Source organism: Taudactylus pleione, unplaced genomic scaffold (genome assembly GCF_031769625.1).
Source record: "Taudactylus pleione unplaced genomic scaffold, aTauple2 ptg000551l, whole genome shotgun sequence".
In the NCBI taxonomy this organism is placed as follows: Eukaryota; Metazoa; Chordata; class Amphibia; order Anura; family Myobatrachidae; genus Taudactylus; species Taudactylus pleione.
The window spans coordinates 2,762,279-2,784,696 of NW_028284953.1; the positions used below are offsets into that span (position 1 = coordinate 2,762,279).

At 35.8% G+C, this 22,418-nt stretch overlaps 14 non-coding genes across 14 annotated transcripts; all 14 read left to right on the forward strand.

Annotated features, from left to right (window-relative positions):
• The first annotated feature begins 1,238 nt into the window (after window positions 1–1,238).
• TRNAH-GUG (transfer RNA histidin (anticodon GUG)) lies at window positions 1,239–1,310 on the forward strand. The gene has a single exon. It is a non-coding gene; the product is annotated as a tRNA-His (tRNA).
• A 427-nt stretch (window positions 1,311–1,737) lies between these two features.
• TRNAR-ACG (transfer RNA arginine (anticodon ACG)) lies at window positions 1,738–1,810 on the forward strand. The gene has a single exon. It is a non-coding gene; the product is annotated as a tRNA-Arg (tRNA).
• A 570-nt stretch (window positions 1,811–2,380) lies between these two features.
• On the forward strand, window positions 2,381–2,452 carry TRNAH-GUG (transfer RNA histidin (anticodon GUG)). Its single transcript has one exon. It is a non-coding gene; the product is annotated as a tRNA-His (tRNA).
• A 1,663-nt stretch (window positions 2,453–4,115) lies between these two features.
• Window positions 4,116–4,187, forward strand: TRNAH-GUG (transfer RNA histidin (anticodon GUG)). The gene has a single exon. It is a non-coding gene; the product is annotated as a tRNA-His (tRNA).
• Window positions 4,188–4,614: 427 nt separating this feature from the next.
• TRNAR-ACG (transfer RNA arginine (anticodon ACG)) lies at window positions 4,615–4,687 on the forward strand. The gene has a single exon. It is a non-coding gene; the product is annotated as a tRNA-Arg (tRNA).
• A 586-nt stretch (window positions 4,688–5,273) lies between these two features.
• TRNAH-GUG (transfer RNA histidin (anticodon GUG)) lies at window positions 5,274–5,345 on the forward strand. Its single transcript has one exon. It is a non-coding gene; the product is annotated as a tRNA-His (tRNA).
• A 425-nt stretch (window positions 5,346–5,770) lies between these two features.
• Window positions 5,771–5,843, forward strand: TRNAR-ACG (transfer RNA arginine (anticodon ACG)). Its single transcript has one exon. It is a non-coding gene; the product is annotated as a tRNA-Arg (tRNA).
• A 586-nt stretch (window positions 5,844–6,429) lies between these two features.
• TRNAH-GUG (transfer RNA histidin (anticodon GUG)) lies at window positions 6,430–6,501 on the forward strand. Its single transcript has one exon. It is a non-coding gene; the product is annotated as a tRNA-His (tRNA).
• A 1,579-nt stretch (window positions 6,502–8,080) lies between these two features.
• TRNAN-AUU (transfer RNA asparagine (anticodon AUU)) lies at window positions 8,081–8,153 on the forward strand. The gene has a single exon. It is a non-coding gene; the product is annotated as a tRNA-Asn (tRNA).
• Window positions 8,154–9,238: 1,085 nt separating this feature from the next.
• On the forward strand, window positions 9,239–9,311 carry TRNAR-ACG (transfer RNA arginine (anticodon ACG)). Its single transcript has one exon. It is a non-coding gene; the product is annotated as a tRNA-Arg (tRNA).
• Window positions 9,312–12,174: 2,863 nt separating this feature from the next.
• TRNAH-GUG (transfer RNA histidin (anticodon GUG)) lies at window positions 12,175–12,246 on the forward strand. Its single transcript has one exon. It is a non-coding gene; the product is annotated as a tRNA-His (tRNA).
• A 1,579-nt stretch (window positions 12,247–13,825) lies between these two features.
• Window positions 13,826–13,898, forward strand: TRNAN-AUU (transfer RNA asparagine (anticodon AUU)). The gene has a single exon. It is a non-coding gene; the product is annotated as a tRNA-Asn (tRNA).
• Window positions 13,899–16,200: 2,302 nt separating this feature from the next.
• On the forward strand, window positions 16,201–16,272 carry TRNAH-GUG (transfer RNA histidin (anticodon GUG)). Its single transcript has one exon. It is a non-coding gene; the product is annotated as a tRNA-His (tRNA).
• A 2,221-nt stretch (window positions 16,273–18,493) lies between these two features.
• On the forward strand, window positions 18,494–18,565 carry TRNAH-GUG (transfer RNA histidin (anticodon GUG)). The gene has a single exon. It is a non-coding gene; the product is annotated as a tRNA-His (tRNA).
• Window positions 18,566–22,418: the final 3,853 nt, after the last annotated feature.

Here is a 22,418-nt window from a genome sequence, read left to right on the forward strand (position 1 = left end):
TGGGCCAGTGGCGCAATGGATAACGCGTCCGACTACGGATCAGAAAATTGTAGGTTCGACTCCTACCTGGCTTGCTTAAATTGCCGTGATTGTATAGTAGTTAGTACTCTGCGTTGTGGCTGCAGCAACCCCATTTCGAAAACGGGTCACAGCATTTTGATTTTGTTTCACAATCATCCATTTTTTCACAATACTGAATCTTAAGAAAATTTCAGAAAGTAAGCAGATTCTTTGAAGGTGCTTGCACTATTTGTGTTTAATGCTTATTATAAAGATATCTTAACATGCTTTGAATAATTTAATTGTGAATTATTGTACTAAAGGACTGGGAATTTGACATAAATTCTGGAATTCAGGAAAGAAGAATGTTTGGGCTCTGTCTGAGTAAGTTCATCACATTTTTTAAAGATCTTTTAGCAGTCACAAGGATTATTTTACCTAAAACGTTTTTGGGAAACAATCCCTGCAGATAGTGTACAGTCAATTTCCAAAATGTGATTCTGTATATACTTCAATAACCATAAAACTCCAAAACTGGCTCAAAAACAGGAAAGACACTTCAATTACTACAGGGCACCTGGGCCAGTGGCGCAATGGATAACGTGTCTGACTACGCATCATAAGTTTGTAGGTTCGACTCCTACCTGGCTCGCTTAAATTGACGTGATTGTATAGTGGTTAGTACTCTGCGTTGTGGCCGCAGCAACCCCGGTTCGAAAACGGGTCACAGCATTTTGATTTTGATTCACAATCATCCATTTTTTCACAATAATGAATCTTAAGAAAATTTCAGAAAGTAAACAGATTCTTTGAAGGTGCTTGCACTATTTGTGTTTAATGCTTATTATAAAGCTATCTTAACATGCTTTGAATAATTTAATTGTGAATTATTGTACTAAAGGACTGGGAATTTGACATAAATTCTGGAATTCAGGAAAGAAGAATGTTTGGGCTCTGTCTGAGTAAGTTCATCACATTTTTTAAAGATCTTTTAGCAGTCACAAGGATTATTTTACCTAAAACGTTTTTGGGAAACAATCCCTGCAGATAGTGTACAGTCAATTACCATAATGTGATTCTGTATATACTTCAATAACCATAAAATTCTGAAAACAGGCTCAATAACAGGAAAGACACTTCAATTACTACAAGACACCCGGGACAGTGGGCAATGGATAACGTGTCTGACTATGGATCTGTAGATTGTAGGTTCGACTCCTACCTGGCTCGCTTAAATTGCCGTGATCGTATAGTGGTTAGTACTCTGCGTTGTGGCCGCAGCAACCCCGGTTCGAATCCGGGTCACGGCATTTTGATTTTGTTTCTCAATCATCCATTTTTTCACAATACTGAATCTTAAGAAAATTTCAGAAAGTAAGCAGATTCTTTGAAGGTGCTTGCACTATTTGTGTTTAATGCTTATTATAAAGCTATCTTAACATGCTTTGAATAATTTAATTGTGAATTATTGTACTAAAGTACTGGGAATTTGACATAAATTCTAGAATTCAGGAAAGAAGAATCTTTGGGCTTCCTTCTGAGTAAGTTCATCACATTTTTGAAATATCTTTTAGCAGTCACAATTATTATTTTACCTAAAACGTTTTTGGGAAACAATCCCTGCAGATAGTCTACAGTCAATTTCCAAAATGTGATTCTGTATATACTTCAATAACCATAAAACTCTGAAAATAGGCTCAAAAACAGGAAAGACACTTCAACTACTGCAAAACACGTGGGCCAGTGGCGCAATGGATAACGCGTCTGACTACGGATCAGAAGATTGTAGGTTCGACTCCTACCTGGCTCGCTTATATTGCTTTGATCGCATAATGGTTAGTACTCTGCGTTGTGGCCGCAGCAACCCCGGTTCGAAAACAGGTCACGGCATTTTGATTTTGTTTCTCAATCATCCATTTTTACACAATACTGAATCTTAAGAAAATTTCAGAAAGTAAGCAGATTCTTTGAAGGTGCTTGCACTATTTGTGTTTAATGATTATTATAAAGCTATCTTAACATGCTTTGAATAATTTAATTGTGAATTATTTTACTAAAGGACTGTGAATTTGACATAAATTCTGGAATTCAGGAAAGAAGAATGTTTGTGCTCTGTCTGAGTAAGTTCATTACATTTTTGAAAGATCTTTTAGCAGTCACAAGGATTATTGTACCTAAAACGTTTTTGGGAATCAATCCCTGCAAATAGTGTACAGTCAATTTCCAAAATGTGATTCTGTATATACTTCAATAACCATAAAACTTTAAAACAGGCTCAAAAACAGGAAAGACTCTTCAATTACTACAGGGCACCTGGATAACGTGTCTGACTATGGATCATAAGTTTGTAGGTTCGACTCCTACCTGGCTCGCTTAAATTGCCGTGATCGTATAGTGGTTAGTACTCTGCGTTGTGGCCGCAGCAACCCCGGTTCGAATCCGGGTCACGGCATTTTGATTTTGTTTCTCAATCATCCATTTTTTCACAATACTGAATCTTAAGAAAATTTCAGAAAGTAAGCAGATTCTTTGAAGGTGCTTGCACTATTTGTGTTTAATGCTTATTATAAAGCTATCTTAACATGCTTTGAATAATTTAATTGTGAATTATTGTACTAAAGTACTTGGAATTTGACATAAATTCTAGAATTCAGGAAAGAAGAATGTTTGGGCTCTGTCAGAGTAAGTTCATCACATTTTTTAAAGATCTTTTTGCAGTCACAAGGATTATTTTACCTAAAACGTTTTTGGGAAACAATCCCTGCAGATAGTGTACAGTCAATTTCCAAAATGTGATTCTGTATATACTTCAATAACCATAAAACTCTGAAAAAAGGCTCAAAAACAGGAAAGACACTTCATTTACTACAAAACACTTGGGCCAGTGGCGCAATGGATAACGCATCTGAATACGGATCAGAAGATTGTAGGTTCGACTCCTACCTGGCTCGCTTAAATTGCCGTGATTGTATAGTAGTTAGTAATCTGTGTTGTGGCTGCAGCAACCCCATTTTGAAAACCGGTCACAGCATTTTGATTTTGTTTCACAATCATCCATTTTTTCACAATACTGAATCTTAAGAAAATTTCAGAAAGTAAGCAGATTCTTTGAAGGTGCTTGCACTATTTGTGTTTAATGCTTATTATAAAGCTATCTTAACATGCTTTGAATAATTTAATTGTGAATTATTGTACTAAAGGACTGGGAATTTGACATATATTCTGGAATTCAGGAAAGAAGAATGTTTGGGCTCTGTCTGAGTAAGTTCATCACATTTTTTAAAGATCTTTTAGCAGTCACAAGGATTATTTTACCTAAAACGTTTTTGGGAAACAATCCCTGCAGATAGTGTACAGTCAATTTCCAAAATGTGATTCTGTATATACTTCAATAACCATAAAATTCTGAAAACAGGCTCAAAAACAGGAAAGACACTTCAATTACTACAAGACACCCGGGACAGTGGGCAATGGATAACGTGTCTGACTAGGGATCTGTAGATTGTAGGTTCGACTCCTACCTGGCTCACTTAAATTGCCATGATCGTATAGTGGTTAGTACTCTGCGTTGTGGCAGCAGCAACCCCGGTTCGAATCCGGGTCACGGCATTTTGATTTTGTTTCTCAATCATCCATTTTTTCACAATACTGAATCTTAAGAAAATTTCAGAAAGTAAGCAGATTCTTTGAAGGTGCTTGCACTATTTGTGTTTAATGCTTATTATAAAGCTATCTTAACATGCTTTGAATAATTTAATTGTGAATTATTTTACTAAAGGACTGGGAATTTGACATAAATTCTGGAATTCAGGAAAGAAGAATGTTTGTGCTCTGTCTGAGTAAGTTCATTACATTTTTGAAAGATCTTTTAGCAGTCACAAGGATTATTGTACCTAAAACGTTTTTGGGAATCAATCCCTGCAGATAGTGTACAGTCAATTTCCAAAATGTGATTCTGTATATACTTCAATAACCATAAAATTCTGAAAACAGGCTCAAAAACAGGAAAGACACTTCAATTACTACAAGACACCCGGGACAGTGGGCAATGGATAACGTGTCTGACTATGGATCTGTAGATTGTAGGTTCGACTCCTACCTGGCTCGCTTAAATTGCCGTGATCGTATAGTGGTTAGTACTCTGCGTTGTGGCCGCAGCAACCCCGGTTCGAATCCGGGTCACGGCATTTTGATTTTGTTTCTCAATCATCCATTTTTTCACAATACTGAATCTTCAGAAAATTTCAGAAAGTAAGCAGATTCTTTGAAGGTGCTTGCACTATTTGTGTTTAATGCTTATTATAAAGCTATCTTAACATGCTTTGAATAATTTAATTGTGAATTATTGTACTAAAGTACTGGGAATTTGACATAAATTCTAGAATTCAGGAAAGAAGAATGTTTGGGCTTCCTTCTGAGTAAGTTCATCACATTTTTGAAATATCTTTTAGCAGTCACAATTATTATTTTACCTAAAACGTTTTTGGGAAACAATCCCTGCAGATAGTCTACAGTCAATTTCCAAAATGTGATTCTGTATATACTTCAAAAACCATAAAACTCTGAAAATAGGCTCAAAAACAGGAAAGACACTTCAATTACTACAAAACACGTGGGCCAGTGGCGCAATGGATAACGCGTCTGACTACGGATCAGAAGATTGTAGGTTCGACTCCTACCTGGCTCGCTTATATTGCCTTGATCGCATAGTGGTTAGTACTCTGCGTTGTGGCCGCAGCAACCACGGTTCGAAAACAGGTCACAGCATTTTGATTTTGTTTCACAATCATCCATTTTTTCACAATACTGAATCTTAAGAAAATTTCAGAAAGTAAGCAGATTCTTTGAAGGTGCTTGCACTATTTGTGTTTAATGCTTATTATAAAGCTATCTTAACATGCTTTGAATAATTTAATTGTGAATTATTGTACTAAAGGACTGGGAATTTGACATAAATTCTGGAATTCAGGAAAGAAGAATGTTTGGGCTCTGTCTGAGTAAGTTCATCACAATTTTTAAAGATCTTTTAGCAGTCACAAGGATTATTTTACCTAAAACGTTTTTGGGAAACAATCCCTGCAGATAGTGTACAGTCAATTACCAAAATGTGATTCTGTATTTACTTCAATAACCATAAAATTCTGAAAACAGGCTCAAAAACAGGAAAGACACTTCAATTACTACAAGACACCCGGGACAGTGGGCAATGGATAACGTGTCTGACTATGGATCTGTAGATTGTAGGTTCGACTCCTACCTGGCTCACTTAAATTGCCGTGATCGTATAGTGGTTAGTACTCTGCGTTGTGGCCGCAGCAACCCCGGATCGAATCCGGGTCACGGCATTTTGATTTTGTTTCTCAATCATCCATTTTTTCACAATACTGAATCTTAAGAAAATTTCAGAAAGTAAGCAGATTCTTTGAAGGTGCTTGCACTATTTGTGTTTAATGCTTATTATAAAGCTATCTTAACATGCTTTGAATAATTTAATTGTGAATTATTGTACTAAAGGACTTGGAATTTGACATAAATTCTAGAATTCAGGAAAGGAGAATGTTTGGGCTCTGTCAGAGTAAGTTCATCACATTTTTTAAAGATCTTTTAGCAGTCACAAGGATTATTTTACCTAAAACGTTTTTGGGAAACAATCCCTGCAGATAGTGTACAGTCAATTTCCAAAATGTGATTCTGTATATACTTCAATAACCATAAAACTCCAAAACTGGCTCAAAAACAGGAAAGACACTTCAATTACTACAGGGCACCTGGGCCAGTGGCGCAATGGATAACGTGTCTGACTACGGATCATAAGTTTGTAGGTTCGACTCCTACCTGGCTCGCTTAAATTGACATGATCGTATAGTGGTTAGTACTCTGCGTTGTGGCCGCAGCAACCCCGGTTCGAAAACGGATCACAGCATTTTGATTTTGTTTCACAATCATCCATTTTTTCACAATACTGAATCTTAAGAAAATTTCAGAAAGTAAGCAGATTCTTTGAAGGTGCTTGCACAATTTGTGCTTAATGCTTATTATAAAGCTATCTTAACATGCTTTGAATAATTTAATTGTGAATTATTGTACTAAACGACTGGGAATTTGACATAAATTATGGAATTAAGGAAAGAAGAATGTTTGGGCTCTGTCTGAGTAAATTCATCACATTTTTTAAAGATCTTTTAGCAGTCACAAGGATTATTTTACCTAAAACGTTTTTGGGAAACAATCCCTGCAGATAGTGTACAGTCAATTACCAAAATGTGATTCTGTATATACTTCAATAACCATAAAATTCTGAAAACAGGCTCAAAAACAGGAAAGACACTTCAATTACTACAAGACACCCGGGACAGTGGGCAATGGATAACATGTCTGACTATGGATCTGTAGATTGTAGGTTCGACTCCTACCTGGCTCGCTTAAATTGCCGTGATCGTATAGTGGTTAGTACTCTGCGTTGTGGCCGCAGCAACCCCGGTTCGAATCCGGGTCACGGCATTTTGATTTTGTTTCTCAATCATCCATTTTTTCACAATACTGAATCTTAAGAAAATTTCAGAAAGTAAGCAGATTCTTTGAAGGTGCTTGCACTATTTGTGTTTAATGCTTATTATAAAGCTATCTTAACATGCTTTGAATAATTTAATTGTGAATTATTGTACTAAAGGACTGGGAATATGACATAAATTCTGGAATTCAGGAAAGAAGAATGTTTGGGCTCTGTCTGAGTAAGTTCATCAAATTTTTTAAAGATCTTTTAGCAGTCACAAGGATTATTTTACCTAAAACGTTTTTGGGAAACAATCCCTGCAGATAGTGTACAGTCAATTTCCAAAATGTGATTCTTTATATACTTCAATAACCATAAAACTTTAAAACAGGCTCAAAAACAGGAAAGACTCTTCAATTGCTACAAGACACCTGGGACAGTGGGCAATGGATAACGTGTCTGACTATAGATCAGAAGATTGTAGGTTCGACTCCTACCTAGCTCACTTAAATTGTCATGATCGTATAGAGGTTAGTACTCTGCGTTGTGGCCGCAGCAACCCCGGTTCGAATCCGGGTCATGGCATTTTGATTTTGTTTCTCAATCATCCATTTTTCCACAATACTGAATCTTAAGAAAATTTCAGAAAGTAAGCAGATTCTTTGAAGGTGCTTGCTCTATTTGAGTTTAATGCTTATTATAAAGCTATCTTAACATGCTTTGAATAATTTAATTGTGAATTATTTTACTAAAGGACTAGGAATTTGACATAAATTCTAGAATTCAGGAAAGAATAATGTTTGGGCTCTGTCTGAGTAAGTTCATTACATTTTTTAAAGATCTTTTAGCAGTCACAAGGATTATTGTACCTAAAACATTTTTGGGAAACAATCCCTGCAGATAGTGTACAGTCAATTACCAAAATGTGATTCTGTATATACTTCAATAACCATAAAACTTTAAAACAGGCTCAAAAACAGGAAAGACTCTTCAATTGCTACAAGACACCTGGGACAGTGGGCAATGGATAACGCGTCTGACTATAGATCAGAAGATTGTAGGTTCGACTCCTACCTAGCTCACTTAAATTGTCATGATCGTATAGAAGTTAGTACTCTGCGTTGTGGCCGCATCAACACCGGTTCGAATCCGGGTCACGGCATTTTGATTTTGTTTCTCAATCATCCATTTTTTCACAATACTGAATCTTGAGAAAATTTCAGAAAATAAGCAGAATCTTTGAAGGTGCTTGCACTATTTGTGTTTAATGATTATTATAAAGCTATCTTAACATGCTTTGAAAAAATTAATTGTGAATTATTGTACTAAAGGACTGGGAATTTGACATAAATTCTGGAATTCAGGAAAGAAGAATGTTTGGGCTCTGTCTGAGTAAGTTCATCACATTTTTTAAAGATCTTTTAGCAGTCACAAGGATTATTTTACCTAAAACGTTTTTGGGAAACAATCCCTGCAGATAGTGTACAGTCAATTTCCAAAATGTGATTCTGTATATACTTCAATAACCATAAAACTCCAAAACTGGCTCAAAAACAGGAAAGACACTTCAATTGCTACAGGGCACCTGGGCCAGTGGCGCAATGGATAACGTGTCTGACTATTGATCATAAGTTTGTAGGTTCGACTCCTACCTGGCTCGCTTAAATTGACGTGATCGTATAGTGGTTAGTACTCTGCGTTGTGGCCGCAGCAACCCCGGTTCGAAAACAGGTCACAGCATTTTGATTTTGTTTCACAATCATCCTTTTTTTCACAATACTGAATCTTAAGAAAATTTCAGAAAGTAAGCAGATTCTTTGAAGGTGCTTGCACTATTTGTGTTTAATGCTTATTATAAAGCTATCTTAACATGCTTTGAATAATTTAATTGTGAATTATTGTACTAAAGGACTGGGAATTTGACATAAATTCTGGAATTCAGGAAAGAAGAATGTTTGGGCTCTGTCTGAGTAAGTTCATCACATTTTTTAAAGATCTTTTAGCAGTCACAAGGATTATTTTACCTAAAACGTTTTTGGGAAACAATCCCTGCAGATAGTGTACAGTCAATTACCAAAATGTGATTCTGTATATACTTCAATAACCATAAAATTCTGAAAACAGGCTCAAAAACAGGAAAGACACTTCAATTACTACAAGTCACCCGGGACAGTGGGCAATGGATAACGTGTCTGACTATGGATCTGTAGATTGTAGGTTCGACTCCTACCTGGCTCGCTTAAATTTCCATGATCGTATAGTGGTTAGTACTCTGATTTGTGGCCGCAGCAACCCCGGTTCGAATCCAGGTCACGGCATTTTGAATTTGTTTCTCAATCATCCATTTTTTCACAATACTGAATCTTAAGAAAATTTCAGAAAGTAAGCAGATTCTTTGAAGGTGCTTGCACTATTTGTGTTTAATGCTTATTATAAAGCTATCTTAACATGCATTGAATAATTTAATTGTGAATTATTGTACTAAAGTACTGGGAATTTGACATAAATTCTAGAATTCAGGAAAGAAGAATGTTTGGGCTTCCTTCTGAGTAAGTTCATCACATTTTTGAAATATCTTTTAGCAGTCACAATTATTATTTTACCTAAAACGTTTTTGGGATACAATCCCTGCAGATAGTCTACAGTCAATTTCCAAAATATGATTCTGTATATACTTCAATAACCATAAAACTCTGAAAATAGGCTCAAAAACAGGAAAGACACTTCAATTACTACAAAACACGTGGGCCAGTGGCACAATGGATAACGCGTCTGACTACGGATCAGATGATTGTAGGTTCGACTCCTACCTGGCTCGCTTATATTGCCTTGATTGCATAGTGGTTAGTACTCTGCGTTGTGGCCGCAGCAACCCCGGTTCGAAAACAGGTCACGGCATTTTGATTTTGTTTCTCAATCATCCATTTTTACACAATACTGAATCTTAAGAAAATTTCAGAAAGTAAGCAGATTCTTTGAAGGTGCTTGCACTATTTGTGTTTAATGCTTATTATAAAGCTATCTTAACATGCTTTGAATAATTTAATTGTGAATTATTTTACTAAAGGACTGTGAATTTGACATAAATTCTGGAATTCAGGAAAGAAGAATGTTTGTGCTCTGTCTGAGTAAGTTCATTACATTTTTGAAAGATCTTTTAGCAGTCACAAGGATTATTGTACCTAAAACATTTTTGGGAATCAATCCCTGCAGATAGTGTAGTCAATTTCCAAAATGTGATTCTGTATATACTTCAATAACCATAAAACTTAAAAACAGGCTCAAAAACAAGAAAGACACTTCAATTACTACAGGGCACCTGGATAACGTGTCTGACTATGGATCATAAGTTTGTAGGTTCGACTCCTACCTGGCTCGCTTAAATTGCCGTGATCGTATAGTGGTTAGTACTCTGCTTTGTGGCCGCAGCAACCCCGGTTCGAATCCGGGTCACGGCATTTTGATTTTGTTTCTCAATCATCCATTTTTTCACAATACTGAATCTTAAGAAAATTTCAGAAAGTAAGCAGATTCTTTGAAAGTGCTTGCCCTATTTGTGTTTAATGCTTATTATAAAGCTATCTTAACATGCTTTGAATAATTTAATTGTGAATTATTGTACTAAAGTACTTGGAATTTGACATAAATTCTAGAATTCAGGAAAGAAGAATGTTTGGGCTCTGTCAGAGTAAGTTCATCACATTTTTTAAAGATCTTTTAGCAGTCACAAGGATTATTTTACCTAAAACGTTTTTGGGAAATAATCCCTGCAGATAGTGTACAGTCAATTTCCAAAATGTGATTCTGTATATACTTCAATAACCAAAAAACTCCAAAACTGGCTCAAAAACAGGAAAGACACTTCAATTACTATAGGGCACCTGGGCCAGTGTCGCAATGGATAACGTGTCTGACTACGGATCATAAGTTTGTAGGTTCGACTCCTACCTGGCTCGCTTAAATTGACGTGATCGTATAGTGGTTAGTTCTCTGCGTTTTGGCCGCAGCAACCCCGGTTCGAAAACGGGTCACAGCATTTTGATTTAGTTTCACAATCATCCATTTTTTCACAATACTGAATCTTAAGAAAATTTCAGAAAGTAAGCAGATTCTTTGAAGGTGCTTGCACTATTTGTGTTTAATGCTTATTATAAAGCTATCTTAACATGCTTTGAATAATTTAATTGTGAATTATTGTGCTAAAGGACTGGGAATTTGACATAAATTCTGGAATTCAGGAAAGAAGAATGTTTGGGCTCTGTCTGAGTAAGTTCATCACATTTTTTAAAGATCTTTCAGCAGTCACAATGATTATTGTGCCTAAAACATTTTTGGGAAACAATCCCTGCAGATAGTGTACAGTCAATTTCCAAAATGTGATTCTGTATATACTTCAATAACCATAAAACTTTAAAACAGGCTCAAAAACAGGAAAGACTCTTCAATGGCTACAAGACACCTGGGACAGTGGGCAATGGATAACGCGTCTGACTATAGATCAGAAGATTGTAGGTTCGACTCCTACCTAGCTCACTTAAATTGTCATGATCGTATAGAGGTTAGTACTCTGCGTTGTGGCCGCAGCAACCCTGGTTCGAATCCGGGTCACGGCATTTTGATTTTGTTTCTCAATCATCCATTTTTTCACAATACTGAATCTTAAGAAAATTTCAGAAAGTAAGCAGATTCTTTGAAGGTGCTTGCACTATTTGTGTTTAATGATTATTATAAAGCTATCTTAACATGCTTTGAAAAAATTAATTGTGAATTATTGTACTAAAGGACTGGGAATTTGACATAAATTCTGGAATTCAGGAAAGAAGAATGTTTGGGCTCAGTCTGAGTAAGTTCATTACATTTTTTAAAGATCTTTTAGCAGTCACAAGGATTATTGTACCTAAAATGTTTTTGGGAAACAATCCCTGCAGATAGTGTACAGTCAATTTCCAAAATGTGATTCTGTATATACTTCAATAACCATAAAACTCCAAAACTGGCTCAAAAACAGGAAAGACACTTCAATTACTACAGGCTACCTGGGCCAGTGGCGCAATGGATAACGTGTCTGACTACGGATCATAAGTTTGTGGGTTCGACTCCTACCTGGCTCGCATAAATTGCCGTCATTGTATAGTAGTTTGTACTCTGCGTTGTGGCCGCAGCAACCCCGGTTCGAAAACAGGTCACGGCATTTTGATTTTGTTTCTCAATCATCCATTTTTACACAATACTGAATCTTAAGAAAATTTCAGAAAGTAAGCAGATTCTTTGAAGGTGCTTGCACTATTTGTGTTTAATGCTTATTATAAAGCTATCTTAACATGCTTTGAATAATTTAATTGTGAATTATTTTACTAAAGGACTGTGAATTTGACATAAATTCTGGAATTCAGGAAAGAAGAATGTTTGTGCTCTGTCTGAGTAAGTTCATTACATTTTTGAAAGATCTTTTAGCAGTCACAAGGATTATTGTACCTAAAACATTTTTGGGAATCAATCCCTGCAGATAGTGTACAGTAAATTTCCAAAATGTGATTCTGTATATACTTCAATAACCATAAAACTTTAAAACAGGCTCAAAAACAAGAAAGACACTTCAATTACTACAGGGCACCTGGATAACGTGTCTGACTATGGATCATAAGTTTGTAGGTTCGACTCCTACCTGGCTCGCTTAAATTGCCGTGATCGTATAGTGGTTAGTACTCTGCGTTGTGGCCGCAGCAACCCCGGTTCGAATCCGGGTCACGGCATTTTGATTTTGTTTCTCAATCATCCATTTTTTCACAATACTGAATCTTAAGAAAATTTCAGAAAGTAAGCAGATTCTTTGAAGGTGCTTGCACTATTTGTGTTTAATGCTTATTATAAAGCTATCTTAACATGCTTTGAATAATTTAATTGTGAATTATTGTACTAAAGTACTTGGAATTTGACATAAATTCTAGAATTCAGGAAAGAAGAATGTTTGGGCTCTGTCAGAGTAAGTTCATCACATTTTTTAAAGATCTTTTAGCAGTCACAAGGATTATTTTACCTAAAACGTTTTTGGGAAACAATCCCTGCAGATAGTGTACAGTCAATTTCCAAAATGTGATTCTGTATATACTTCAATAACCATAAAACTTTAAAACAGGCTCAAAAACAGGAAAGACTCTTCAATTGCTACAAGACACCTGGGACAGTGGGCAATGGATAACGTGTCTGACTATAGATCAGAAGATTGTAGGTTCGACTCCTACCTAGTTCACTTAAATTGTCATGATCGTATAGAGGTTAGTACTCTGCGTTGTGGCCGCAGCAACCCCGGTTCGAATCCGGGTCATGGCATTTTGATTTTGTTTCTCAATCATCCATTTTTTCACAATACTGAATCTTAAGAAAATTTCAGAAAGTAAGCAGATTCTTTGAAGGTGCTTGCTCTATTTGAGTTTAATGCTTATTATAAAGCTATCTTAACATGCTTTGAATAATTTAATTGTGAATTATTTTACTAAAGGACTAGGAATTTGACATAAATTCTAGAATTCAGGAAAGAAGAATGTTTGGGCTCTGTCTGAGTAAGTTCATTACATTTTTTAAAGATCTTTTGGCAGTCACAAGGATTATTGTACCTAAAACATTTTTGGGAAACAATCCCTGCAGATAGTGTACAGTCAATTACCAAAATGTGATTCTGTATATACTTCAATAACCATAAAACTTTAAAACAGGCTCAAAAACAGGAAAGACTCTTCAATTGCTACAAGACACCTGGGACAGTGGGCAATGGATAACGCGTCTGACTATAGATCAGAAGATTGTAGGTTCGACTCCTACCTAGCTCACTTAAATTGTCATGATCGTATAGAAGTTAGTACTCTGCGTTGTGGCCGCAGCAACACCGGTTCGAATCCGGGTCACGGCATTTTGATTTTGTTTCTCAATCATCCATTTATTCACAATACTGAATCTTGAGAAAATTTCAGAAAATAAGCAGATTCTTTGAAGGTGCTTGCACTATTTGTGTTTAATGATTATTATAAAGCTATCTTAACATGCTTTGAAAAAATTAATTGTGAATTATTGTACTAAAGGACTGGGAATTTGACATAAATTCTGGAATTCAGGAAAGAAGAATGTTTGGGCTCTGTCTGAGTAAGTTCATCACATTTTTTAAAGATCTTTTAGCAGTCACAAGGATTATTTTACCTACAACGTTTTTGGGAAACAATCCCTGCAGATAGTGTACAGTCAATTTCCAAAATGTGATTCTGTATATACTTCAATAACCATAAAACTCCAAAACTGGCTCAAAAACAGGAAAGACACTTCAATTGCTACAGGGCACCTGGGCCAGTGGCGCAATGGATAACGTGTCTGACTATTGATCATAAGTTTGTAGGTTCGACTCCTACCTGGCTCGCTTAAATTGACGTGATCGTATAGTGGTTAGTACTCTGCGTTGTGGCCGCAGCAACCCCGGTTCAAAAACGGGTCACAGCATTTTCATTTTGTTTCACAATCATCCTTTTTTTCACAATACTGAATCTTAAGAAAATTTCAGAAAGTAAGCAGATTCTTTGAAGGTGCTTGCACTATTTGTGTTTAATGCTTATTATAAAGCTATCTTAACATGCTTTGAATAATTTAATTGTGAATTATTGTACTAAAGGACTGGGAATTTGACATAAATTCTGGAATTCAGGAAAGAAGAATGTTTGGGCTCTGTCTGAGTAAGTTCATCACATTTTTTAAAGATCTTTTAGCAGTCACAAGGATTATTTTACCTAAAACGTTTTTGGGAAACAATCCCTGCAGATAGTGTACAGTCAATTACCAAAATGTGATTCTGTATATACTTCAATAACCATAAAATTCTGAAAACAGGCTCAAAAACAGGAAAGACACTTCAATTACTACAAGTCACCCGGGACAGTGGGCAATGGATAACGTGTCTGACTATGGATCTGTAGATTGTAGGTTCGACTCCTACCTGGCTCGCTTAAATTGCCATGATCGTATAGTGGTTAGTACTCTGCATTGTGGCCGCAGCAACCCCGGTTCGAATCCGGGTCACGGCATTTTGATTTTGTTTCTCAATCATCCATTTTTTCACAATACTGAATCTTAAGAAAATTTCAGAAAGTAAGCAGATTCTTTGAAGGTGCTTGCACTATTTGTGTTTAATGCTTATTATAAAGCTATCTTAACATGCATTGAATAATTTAATTGTGAATTATTTTACTAAAGGACTGTGAATTTGACATAAATTCTGGAATTCAGGAAAGAAGAATGTTTGTGCTCTGTCTGAGTAAGTTCATTACATTTTTGAAAGATCTTTTAGCAGTCACAAGGATTATTGTACCTAAAACATTTTTGGGAATCAATCCCTGCAGATAGTGTAGTCAATTTCCAAAATGTGATTCTGTATATCCTTCAATAACCATAAAACTTTAAAACAGGCTCAAAAACAAGAAAGACACTTCAATTACTACAGGGCACCTGGATAACGTGTCTGACTATGGATCATAAGTTTGTAGGTTCGACTCCTACCTGGCTCGCTTAAATTGCCGTGATCGTATAGTGGTTAGTACTCTGCGTTGTGGCTGCAGCAACCCCGGTTCGAATCCGGGTCATGGCATTTTGATTTTGTTTCTCAATCATCCATTTTTTCACAATACTGAATCTTAAGAAAATTTCAGAAAGTAAGCAGATTCTTTGAAAGTGCTTGCACTATTTGTGTTTAATGCTTATTATAAAGCTATCTTAACATGCTTTGAATAATTTAATTGTGAATTATTGTACAAAAGTACTTGGAATTTGACATAAATTCTAGAATTCAGGAAAGAAGAATGTTTGGGCTCTGTCAGAGTAAGTTCATCACATTTTTTAAAGATCTTTTAGCAGTCACAAGGATTATTTTACCTAAAACGTTTTTGGGAAACAATCCCTGCAGATAGTGTACAGTCAATTTCCAAAATGTGATTCTGTATATACTTCAATAACCAAAAAACTCCAAAACTGGCTCAAAAACAGGAAAGACACTTCAATTACTACAGGGCACCTGGGCCAGTGGCGCAATGGATAACGTGTCTGACTACGGATCATAAGTTTGTAGGTTCGACTCCTACCTTGGTCGCTTAAATTGACGTGATCGTATAGTGGTTAGTTCTCTGCATTGTGGCCGCAGCAACCCCGGTTCGAAAACGGGTCACAGCATTTTGATTTAGTTTCACAATCATCCATTTTTTCACAATACTGAATCTTAAGAAAATTTCAGAAAGTAAGCAGATTCTTTGAAGGTGCTTGCACTATTTGTGTTTAATGCTTATTATAAAGCTATCTTAACATGCTTTGAATAATTTAATTGTGAATTATTGTACTAAAGGACTGGGAATTTGACATAAATTCTGGAATTCAGGAAAGAAGAATGTTTGGGCTCTGTCTGAGTAAGTTCATCACATTTTTTAAAGATCTTTTAGCAGTCACAAGGATTATTTTACCTAAAACGTGTTTGGGAAACAATCCCTGCAGATAGTGTACAGTCAATTACCAAAATGTGATTCTGTATATACTTCAATAACCATAAAATTCTGAAAACAGGCTCAAAAACAGGAAAGACACTTCAATTACTACAAGACACCCGGGACAGTGGGCAATGGATAACGTGTCTGACTATGGATCTGTAGATTGTAGGTTCGACTCCTACCTCGCTCGCTTAAATTGCCGTGATCGTATAGTGGTTAGTACTCTGCGTTGTGGCCGCAGCAACCCCGGTTCGAATCCGGGTCACGGCATTTTGATTTTGTTTCTCAATCATCCATTTTTTCACAATACTGAATCTTAAGAAAATTTCAGAAAGTAAGCAGATTCTTTGAAGGTGCTTGCACTATTTGTGTTTAATGCTTATTATAAAGCTATCTTAACATGCTTTGAATAATTTAATTGTGAATTATTGTACTAAAGTACTGGGAATTTGACATAAATTCTAGAATTCAGGAAAGAAGAATGTTTGGGCTTCCTTCTGAGTAAGTTCATCACATTTTTTAAATATCTTTTAGCAGTCACAATTATTATTTTACCTAAAACGTTTTTGGGATACAATCCCTGCAGATAGTCTACAGTCAATTTCCAAAATGTGATTCTGTATATACTTCAATAACCATAAAACTCTGAAAATAGGCTCAAAAACAGGAAAGACACTTCAATTACTACAAAACACGTGTGCCAGTGGCACAATGGATAACGCGTCTGACTATGGATCTGTAGATTGTAGGTTCTTCTTCTACCTGGCTCGCTTATATTGCCTTCATCATATAGTGGTTAGTACTCTGCGTTGTGGCCGCAGCAACCCTGGTTTGAATCCGGGTCACGGCATTTTGATTTTGTTTCTCAATCATCCATTTTTTCACAATACTGAATCTTAAGAAAATTTCAGAAAGTAAGCAGATTCTTTGAAGGTGCTTGCAATATTTGTGTTTAATGCTTATTATAAAGCTATCTTAACATGCTTTGAATAATTTAATTGTGAATTATTTTACTAAAGGAATAAGAATTTGACATAAATTCTAGAATTCAGGAAAGAAGAATGTTTGGGCTCTGTCTGAGTAAGTTCATTACATTTTTTAAAGATCTTTCAGCAGTCACAATGATTATTGTGCCTAAAACATTTTTGGGAAACAATCCCTGCAGATAGTGTACAGTCAATTTCCAAAATGTGATTCTGTATATACTTCAATAACCATAAAACTTTAAAACAGGCTCAAAAACAGGAAAGACTCTTCAATTGCTACAAGACACCTGGGACAGTGGGCAATGGATAACGCGTCTGACTATAGATCAGAAGATTGTAGGTTCGACTCCTACCTAGCTCACTTAAATTGTCATGATCGTATAGAGGTTAGTACTCTGCGTTGTGGCCGCAGCAACCCTGGTTCGAATCCGGGTCACGGCATTTTGATTTTGTTTCTCAATCATCCATTTTTTCACAATACTGAATCTTAAGAAAATTTCAGAAAGTAAGCAGATTCTTTGAAGGTGCTTGCACTATTTGTGTTTAATGATTATTATAAAGCTATCTTAACATGCTTTGAAAAAATTAATTGTGAATTATTGTACTAAAGGACTGGGAATTTGACATAAATTCTGGAATTCAGGAAAGAAGAATGTTTGGGCTCAGTCTGAGTAAGTTCATTACATTTTTTAAAGATCTTTTAGCAGTCACAAGGATTATTGTACCTAAAACGTTTTTGGGAAACAATCCCTGCAGATAGTGTACAGTCAATTTCCAAAATGTGATTCTGTATATACTTCAATAACCATAAAACTCCAAAACTGGCTCAAAAACAGGAAAGACACTTCAATTACTACAGGCTACCTGGGCCAGTGGCGCAATGGATAACGTATCTAACTACGGATCATAAGTTTGTGGGTTCGACTCCTACCTGGCTCGCATAAATTGCCGTCATTGTATATTAGTTTGTACTCTGCGTTGTGGCCGCAGCAACCCCGGTTCGAAAACAGGTCACGGCATTTTGATTTTGTTTCTCAATCATCCATTTTTACACAATACTGAATCTTAAGAAAATTTCAGAAAGTAAGCAGATTCTTTGAAGGTGCTTGCACTATTTGTGTTTAATGCTTATTATAAAGCTATCTTAACATGCTTTGAATAATTTAATTGTGAATTATTTTACTAAAGGACTGTGAATTTGACATAAATTCTGGAATTCAGGAAAGAAGAATGTTTGTGCTCTGAGTAAGTTCATTACATTTTTGAAAGATCTTTTAGCAGTCACAAGGATTATTGTACCTAAGACATTTTTGGGAATCAATCCCTGCAGATAGTGTACAGTCAATTTCCAAAATGTGATTCTGTATATACTTCAATAACCATAAAACTTTAAAACAGGCTCAAAAACAAGAAAGACACTTCAATTACTACAGGGCACCTGGATAACGTGTCTGACTATGGATCATAAGTTTGTAGGTTCGACTCCAACCTGGCTCGCTTAAATTGCCGTGATCGTATAGTGGTTAGTACTCTGCGTTGTGGCCGCAGCAACCCCGGTTCGAATCCGGGTCACGGCATTTTGATTTTGTTTCTCAATCATCCATTTTTTCACAATACTGAATCTTAAGAAAATTTCAGAAAGTAAGCAGATTCTTTGAAGGTGCTTGCACTATTTGTGTTTAATGCTTATTATAAAGCTATCTTAACATGCTTTGAATAATTTAATTGTGAATTATTGTACTAAAGTACTTGGAATTTGACATAAATTCTAGAATTCAGGAAAGAAGAATGTTTGGGCTCTGTCAGAGTAAGTTCATCACATTTTTTAAAGATCTTTTAGCAGTCACAAGGATTATTTTACCTAAAACGTTTTTGGGAAACAATCCCTGCAGATAGTGTACAGTCAATTTCCAAAATGTGATTCTGTATATACTTCAATAACCATAAAACTCTGAAAAAAGGCTCAAAAACAGGAAAGACACTTCAATTACTACAAAACACGTGGGCCAGTGGCACAATGGATAACGCGTCTGACTGTGGATCTGTAGATTGTAGGTTCTACTTCTACCTGGCTCGCTTATATTGCCTTGATCATATAGTGGTTAGTACTCTTCGTTGTGGCCGCAGCAACCCTGGTTCGAATCCGGGTCACGGCATTTTGATTTTGTTTCTCAATCATCCATTTTTTCACAATATTGAATCTTAAGAAAATTTCAGAAAGTAAGCAGATTCTTTGAAGGTGCTTGCACTATTTGTGTTTAATGCTTATTATAAAGCTATCTTAACATGCTTTGAATAATTTAATTGTGAATTATTTTACTAAAGGACTAAGAATTTGACATAAATTCTAGAATTCAGGAAAGAAGAATGTTTGGGCTCTGTCTGAGTAAGTTCATTACATTTTTTAAAGATCTTTCAGCAGTCACAATGATTATTGTGCCTAAAACATTTTTGGGAAACAATCCCTGCAGATAGTGTACAGTCAATTTCCAAAATGTGATTCTGTATATACTTCAATAACCATAAAACTTTAAAACAGGCTCAAAAACAGGAAAGACTCTTCAATTGCTACAAGACACCTGGGACAGTGGGCAATGGATAACGCGTCTGACTATAGATCAGAAGATTATAGGTTCGACTCCTACCTAGCTCACTTAAATTGTCATGATCGTATAGAGGTTAGTACTCTGCGTTGTGGCCGCAGCAACCCCGGTTCGAATCCGGGTCACGGCGTTTTGATTTTGTTTCTCAATCATCCATTTTTTCACAATACTGAATCTTAAGAAAATTTCAGAAAGTAAGCAGATTCTTTGAAGGTGCTTGCACTATTTGTGTTTAATGATTATTATAAAGCTATCTTAACATGCTTTGAAAAAATTATTTGTGAATTATTGTACTAAAGGACTGGGAATTTGACATAAATTCTGGAATTCAGGAAGGAAGAATGTTTGGGCTCAGTCTGAGTAAGTTCATTACATTTTTTAAAGATCTTTTAGCAGTCACAAGGATTATTGTACCTAAAACGTTTTTGGGAAACAATCCCTGCAGATAGTGTACAGTCAATTTCCAAAATGTGATTCTGTATATACTTCAATAACCATAAAACTCCAAAACTGGCTCAAAAACAGGAAAGACACTTCAATTACTACAGGCTACCTGGGCCAGTGGTGCAATGGATAACGTGTCTGACTATGGATCATAAGTTTGTGGGTTCGACTCCTACCTGGCTCGCATAAATTGCCGTCATTGTATAGTAGTTAGTACTCTGCGTTGTGGCTGCAGCAACCCCATTTCGAAAACGGGTCACAGCATTTTGATTTTGTTTCTCAATCATCCATTTTTTCACATTACTGAATCTGAAGAAAATTTCAGAAAGTAAGCAGATTCTTTGAAGGTGCTTGCACTATTTGTGTTTAATGCTTATTATAAAGCTATCTTAACATGTTTTGAATAATTTAATTGTGAATTATTGTACTAAAGGACTGGGAATTTGACATAAATTCTGGAATTCAGGAAAGAAGAATGTTTGGGCTCTGTCTGAGTAAGTTCATCACATTTTTTAAAGATCTTTTAGCAGTCACAAGGATTATTTTACCTAAAACGTTTTTGGGAAACAATCCCTGCAGATAGTGTACAGTCAATTTCCAAAATGTGATTCTGTATATACTTCAATAACCATAAAACTCTGAAAAAAGGCTCAAAAACAGGAAAGACACTTCAATTACTACAAAACACATGGGCCAGTGGCGCAATGGATAACGCGTCTGACTACGGATCAGAAGATTGTAGGTTCGACTCCTTCCTGGCTAGCTTATATTGCCATGATCGTATAGTGGTTAGTACTCTGCGTTGTGGCCGCAGCAACCCCGGTTCGAAAACAGGTTACGGCATTTTGATTTTGTTTCTCAATCATCCATTTTATCACAATACTGAATCTTGGGAAAACTTCAGAAAATAAGCAGATTCTTTGAAGGTGCTTGCACTATTTGTGTTTAATGCTTATTATAAAGCTATCTTAACATGCTTTGAATAATTTAATTGTGAATTATTGTACTAAAGGACTGGGAATTTGACATAAATTCTGGAATTCAGGAAACAAGAATGTTTGGGCTCTGTCTGAGTAAGTTCATCACATTTTTTAAAGATCTTTTAGCAGTCACAAGGATTATTTTACCTAAAACGTTTTTGGGAAACAATCCCTGCAGATAGTGTACAGTCAATTTCCAAAATGTGATTCTGTATATACTTCAATAACCATAAAACTCTGAAAAAAGGCTCAAAAACAGGAAAGACACTTCAATTACTACAAAACATGTGGGCCAGTGGCGAAATGGATAACGCATCTGACTTTATATTAGAAGATTGTAGGTTCGACTCCTACCTGGCTCGCTTATATTGCCTTGATCGCATAGTGGTTAGTACTCTGCGTTGTGGCCGCAGCAACCCCGGTTCGAAAACAGGTCACGGCATTTTGATTTTGTTTCTCAATCATCCATTTTTTCACAATACTGAATCTTAAGAAAATTTCAGAAAGTAAGCAGATTCTTTGAAGGTGCTTGCACTATTTGTGTTTAATGCATATTATAAAGCTATCTTAACATGCTTTGAATAATTTATTTGTGAATTATTGTACTAAAGTACTTGGAATTTGACATAAATTCTAGAATTCAGGAAAGAAGAATGTTTGGGCTTCCTTCTGAGTAAGATCATCACATTTTTGAAATATCTTTTAGCAGTCACAATTATTATTTTACCTAAAACGTTTTTGGGAAACAATCCCTGCAGATAGTGTACAGTCAATTTCCAAAATGTGATTCTGTATATACTTCAATAACCATATAACTTTAAAACAGGCTCAAAAACAGGAAAGACACTTCAATTACTACAGGGCACCTGGGCCAGTGGCGCAATGGATAACGTGTCTGACTACGGATCATAAGTTTGTAGGTTCGGCTCCTACCTGGCTCGCTTAAATTGACGTGATCGTATAGTAGTTAGTACTCTGCGTTGTGGCCGCAGCAACCCCGGTTCGAAAATGGGTCACAGCATTTTGATTTTGTTTCACAATCATCCATTTTTTCACAATACTGAATCTTAAGAAAATTTCAGAAAGTAAGCAGATTCTTTGAAGGTGCTTGCACTAATTGTGTTTAATGCTTATTATAAAGCTATCTTAACATGCTTTGAATAATTTAATTGTGAATTATTGTACTAAAGGACTGGGAATTTGACATAAATTCTGGAATTCAGGAAAGAAGAATGTTTGGGCTCTGTCTGAGTAAGTTCATCACATTTTTGAAAGATCTTTTAGCAGTCACAAGGATTATTTTACCTAAAACGTTTTAGGGAAACAATCCCTGCAGATAGTGTACAGTCAATTTCCAAAATGTGATTCTGTATATACTTCAATAACCATAAAACTCTGAAAAA